This window comes from Notamacropus eugenii, chromosome 6 (genome assembly GCF_028372415.1).
Source record: "Notamacropus eugenii isolate mMacEug1 chromosome 6, mMacEug1.pri_v2, whole genome shotgun sequence".
NCBI lineage: Eukaryota > Metazoa > Chordata > Mammalia > Diprotodontia > Macropodidae > Notamacropus > Notamacropus eugenii.
This window is the reverse complement of record NC_092877.1, coordinates 379488367-379494366: the sequence shown is the minus strand read 5'-3', so window position 1 is coordinate 379494366 and position 6000 is coordinate 379488367.

Genomic DNA, 6000 nt, shown 5'->3' with positions numbered 1-6000 from the left:
TTCTCTCCTAGGTGATTGAAATGGCCTTGTCTCTGGTCTGTCTTCCTGTTTCTAGTCTCTCTCTTCTCCAGTTCAGCCCAGTATTGTTCCCAGAATGTTATTCCAAAAGCCTGGTCTTCCTGTGCTTTACTCTGATTAAGAAGCTTCCATGTGTCCTCTTGCCTCAAGAAGCAAGTAAGACCTCTTCTGTTTGCCACTTAAAGCATTTCCTCTCTATCTCTGACCAATTTTCCCTAATAGTTTTCACCTCCTTCTGGTTCAGATGCCATTCCATAATTTTCTTTCAATCCACAACTCCAGATTTCTTGAATGATACTCCCAAACATCCCAATCAAAACAGCCTGTTATCCCTACCCCCAACTTGACATTCCACATCCCATTCCCAGGACTTTGAGCAGCCTGTCCCTGTGTGAGGAATGTGCTCCTTCTTCACACCTGCCTTTCAAAATCTTTACGTCCTTTCCTGGCCCAATTCAAATGATACCTCTTTGCATTAAACCTTCTCTGCTCATCCTCTTCCCCAGGTTACTTTGCACTTTAATCTGTGTGTATGTTGTATTACCAGGTAGAATGTAAACTCCATGAGGCCAAGAATCATTTTATCTTTTGATGGCCAATTTGTTGTTCTTCCACCACACACACCCAGTGTCTGGAACAGTGCTTGCCACAAAGAAATTGTTCTATCCATTTTTGTTTGGCTAGAATGAAATTGAACCTGGCTCTATTCATATCTCCAATCCCAGAGCTCTCTTCACTGCTCCATGCTGCATTTTATCAAACCACTGGAAATGGTCTTCAAGGTCCTCAAGGATGGAGTAGACAGGGATGAAGACTGGAGTGAGAGAACCCAGTTCAGAGACTGCTACAGTGCTTCAGAGATGAAGGTGAGAGAGCTTTGTCCACAGGAGTGAGAGAGAGGCCAGAAAGGAAAGAATGAATCCCAGGGAGATTTAGAAGCAAATCTAGCAGGCTTTGGAGCATAGGGAGTTGGCAAGGGACTGGGCAAGGGAGTTGACAGTGAGTAAAAAATCTAAGGTACCCATGAAGGTCTCTAGCCTGGGAGACTGACTGCTTAGAATAGATTGACTGACTGTCCTCACCTCATAAAGCTACCTCTCATCAAATTCGTCTTCCAAAGTTACTGAGAAAGAGAGCAAAGTATCTCTTATTGTAAGGGGAGTAATACCACCTTGTTTAGAAAGGGACCCTGAGTAGTAACTTAGATTTGTGATTTAAAGTCTTTCCCAATTAAATTCTGGTCAACCTTTGAAAGTTTATTGCACATTTCCCATTCTTCACAGGCTATGCTCTGACCACACTGACCTTCTCCTTGTTGCCTAAGCACCAAGAATTTCCTCCACCTTCTCTGGAGTTAGAGGGCCTGGTTCAAATCCCACCAATGGCTTACTGTCATTGGAACTTGGGCCCAGTTAGCTAACATCCCTGTGCCTCAGTTTTCTTATCTCTAATTTGGGAGGGGTACTAGGCAACCTCTGAGATTCCTTCTAGCTCTAGAGCTAAGATCCCATGAAAGAGGTGACACTGGAGCTAGCCCAGGGTATTACAACTGCTGTCTAAGGCAAGATTGAAACCCATAGCACCACAGTACTGCTCTACCATAGTGCAAGTTCCAGCATTCAGAGTGGGGTACAGTTGTCCTTGAGTGGTCAAAGTGTAGCCCATCTTCCTAACAATGAGTCAACATAGCCCAATAACTCACCACCAGGAACACGAGTCACCAGAAAGAAAATAAACTTCCTACCCACGCCTTCCATTAAAGGTAATGAGAGGTTAATCAGCCCAATAGACAGAATGCTCAAAAAACTCTCCACAAATTACAGAGACTGTGGGCTTAGCTGATCAACTGAGCCAGTTAAAGTCCAGCCCATCTAGTGGTGATGAAGGGCAAGCTAGGATCCTGCTAATGCTGCTAGAAAGCATTCCTCATCAATTCTGGTTACAGCAAGATTTCCTCTTAGCCTGAAGTGTTTTGTCAAATGAATCACTTCATTAAAAAGGAGTCTGAGCTACTCAGGAGTTGCCTTGCACAGCAGGGAGGGGACTGGAGAAAAGGTGTCCTTGTCGGCAGTGTTCCTGTGTCCTTGGCAGAAATCCTTCTCCTTTCTTCTCTCCCTTTTTCTCCTCCTCCTCCTTTCCTCTTCTTCCATTTTCTTCTTCTCTTTTTCTTTCTCCTCCTTTTTCCCTCTCTTTTTCCTCTTCTTCCATTTCCTTCTCTTCCTTTTTCTTCTCCTCTTCTTCTTTCCCTTCCCCTTCTCCCCCTGTTCCATTGTCTTTTTCTCCTCTTTTGCTTTCTGCTCCTCTTTTCCTCCTCCTCTGCTTCTTCCTCCCTTGACCATCATTGGCATCTGGCCATTGGGATGAATTCAGATGAAGTGTTCAGAGCAGTGAGGATAATGACAGTTGAGGAAAGCTGTGCTACTATAGGCAGCTGCCATGCTGGGCACAATTCTAAGAAATTCATTCAATTTGAGGAACATTTACTAAGAATGTTTAATGTGCCAGACACAATGTTGTAAAAATACAAACAAACTAAAAAGCCAGAATAGTCTGTGCCCTCAAGGAACTTATGATCCATGGTGGAAAATGTTTACACTGAGGAAAAGAAGAGTCAGAGCAGCTCCAGAGAGAAGAACACAGATTTAGAGCTTAAAAGCCATTCATTGAACCTGAAACTCTCCTTTTACCTATGAGAACACTGAGGGCCAGAGAGGTTAGGTGACTTTCTTGACTAGCACAAATGTTGAGTATGAGGAGATAGGATTCAAACTCAGATCCTCGGACCCAGAAATGCAGAATTCTTCCCACTCACTCACATTGTCCCCAGTGAAACTTGGAAAGAACAGGAAAGACCTCTTGCTATAGAAGGCACTTGAGCTGAACCCAGAAAGAAGAAAAGGCTTGCAAGGGGAAGAAGTGCAGAGAGACATTGTAGGTGTGGTGGATGGCTGGCACAGAGGCATGAAGACAGGACATAGGATGTCCTCTACAGGGCACAGCGAGTGGGCCATTTTGTCTGAAATATGGAGCATGACAGTGAAGCAATGTGGAACCAGTCTAGAAAGACAGGTTGGAGCTAAACTATGAGGGACTTTAAATGACAAATTAACCAATGCACTTGATCCCAGACTTGAGGGGATGCCCAGGAATCACAAATAGTTGAGATAGTCATGATGTCAAATTATCCTAGATTGAGAGCTGGATGCTACCTTAATAGTCATCAAACCAGCCTCCCTTTCATATGAGGAAACTGAGGCCCACAGAGTTTAAGTGACTTGCCTAAGACTATATGGTTTTAAGTACAAGAAATGGGATTTGATTGACTTCCACATCCAGAGAAAGAACTAAGGAATTGGATCTCAGAATGAAGTAGACCATTTTCTTTTGTGTTTTGTTTTGTTTTGTTTTATGGTTTCTCCCATTCATTTTAATTCTTCTATTCAACATGACTATGGTGAAACAGTATTTAATAGGAATATATATGTAGAACCTATATAAGATTGCAAGCTGTCTCAGGGAGGGAGTTGGGAGGAAGGGGAAAAAATCCAAGATATATGGAAGTGATAATAGAACACTGAAAACAAATAAAATAATTATTTTAAAAAAAGGAAATGGGATTTGATACTGTTTTGACTTCAGTCCAGCACTCTCTACTGTGCTTCACTACCTTTTTTGGAGGACATCTAGTCCAAGCCCCAGCTTTTGTATTCAAAATATTCTAATTGACTTGTTTTTTACAAGCCCAAAGAGAAAGAGCTCAAGACCTGTCTTCCTTCTTCCTCTTCCACCCCAAAACACACTCATTTTGGATCAAAAGATGAATTGCTCTTCCATATTCCTCTTCGTGATCCTTTCCTCTGCCCCACAGTGTTCAGTGCCCTGTGGGGGTCTTGCTGATAGTGCCCAATATTTCCTAATTCTTTTCCCCAGGAGAGGCTTCTCAGAGTCTACAACTTTCCTGACTCTCCTATCCAAAGGCAATAAATCTCATCCCCTGGGTGTCCCAGCTAAATGTTTATACCAATTTATTCCAAGTAAAGTATAATGTCTGATAACATGTTAACAGTACCCAGGTAATATTCCTCCTCTACTAAGCTACCCAACTGATATCTCTAAGGCATAGGTATGATCATGTGACTCCCTTGGTAATGAAGCTGCCTCTTGTTTCTAGAATAAAATAGAAAATCCTCTGGCATTCAGAGGATGGACTAATGGAAAGAACACTACCTCTGGGATCAAAAGACCTCTGAACAAATCCAGCCTCTGATGCTTGCTACCTTAGTGACCTTGAGCAAAGTGTTTCCCTTCCCTGACCCTCAGTTGTCTTCTTTGTAAAATAGGGAGGTTGACTTTTGAGTTTCCTGGTAAGTTTCAATCTCTGATCCTCTCTTTCCACTCTGATCAGATATCTCCTACCATAGACTTACGTTCCAATGAACAGATCTCACTCATACTCATCCTTCTATCTCCTGCCTCAATTCCCACTACCGAGATTCCTCTTGGTGGAACAATTTGGTACCTTCAAGTCTCACCTCAAGGACTCTTCTACAAGAGATATTTCCTAATCCCCCCCCCCCCAGGTGTTAAAACTATCATCGCTGAAATTATTTTGTATTAATTTGGGTTTTTTTTTACTTGTCAGTACACATATCTGTACCCTCAAGAAACTATCTCCCCCAAGAGAATGCAAGCTTTCTGAGAGAAGGTGACATTCTTGGTTTAGCATCATCATCACATAATGTAAGACTCTCCATACAATGGGCACCAAAGAATCCTTCCTGAATTGAATTAAATTGAACAAAGAGATTCAAATTTTCTATGCCTTAATGCAAATGGAGAAAAGACAAAATGTGCAGTTTCAAGTGTTACGACATGGCTAAGGGTGCAGGGGGTTGGGGATGGGTTTGGAACAGTAGCTTTGGAGTCATCCTTTAGTAGGTGACTGACTGTGAGGCCAGTCATGGCTTGGTGTGGGGAAGAGGAGAGAAAGAGAGAGAGAGAGAGAGAGAGAGACAGAGAGACAGAGAGACAGAGAGAGAGAGACAGAGAGAGACAGAGAGAGAGAGACAGAGAGAGAGACAGAGAGGGAGACAGAGAGGGAGACAGAGAGAGAGACAGAGAGGGAGACAGAGAGGGAGACAGAGAGAGACAGAGAGAGACAGAGACAGAGAGACAGAGAGAGACAAAGAAAGAGGATTCCCCTTTTTGAATTAGCTCTCATTCTCTCTGGACATGGCTTTAATCTGGGAGGCTCACATTAAAGTGTTCTGAAGGCGTAGGCACAGGGAGGAAGTCCATTATTTGGTTTCCACATGAACATGAATAAACATGAATGGCGTTGGCCTTTCTTGTTGGTATGTAAATGGAAACAATAAACTTTTATAATTTATCAAATTAAGGCCCTGAAATGATTTCCCTTTTAGGAAGTTTGCTGCTGTTAGCTACCAATTAAGCATGATGACTCGAACCCCCATCTCTGTGTGTTCTGAAATAGAAGAGATGGGGAAAGAAGTGTCACAGCGTGTTAATGGAGCCATAATATGTGCTGCCTAATCAGGCATGAAAGGTATGTTTACTCTGAAACTGGTAATTATTTAAGAGCTTTTAAAGCACTATGTCAACCTTCCACTTTATTCCCCGTCTTCCCCTCCTGATTGAAGTGAGCCATGCATATGATATTTTAGTTCAACTCTGGAAGATGGACCATAAACAAATGTCAAAGTACGCCTTTCAGTTTACAAAATTCTCTTATTGTCATGAACGCCTTCCCCTTCCTTCCCAGTCTTCCTTTTCCTATGAGCTGTCAGCATGAGGGAAGCTGTATTTTCCTTTTAGGAAGAAAGTAGGAAAAAAGAACTGGATTTGAACAAAGTACGAGGGCAGGAAATGTGTCCTTTCCCCAATACCCCCACCCCATCCCATGGCATCCTATGCTAGACCCAATTTGGGACTATTTTTATGGATCCTTAATCCCCTTGGCAG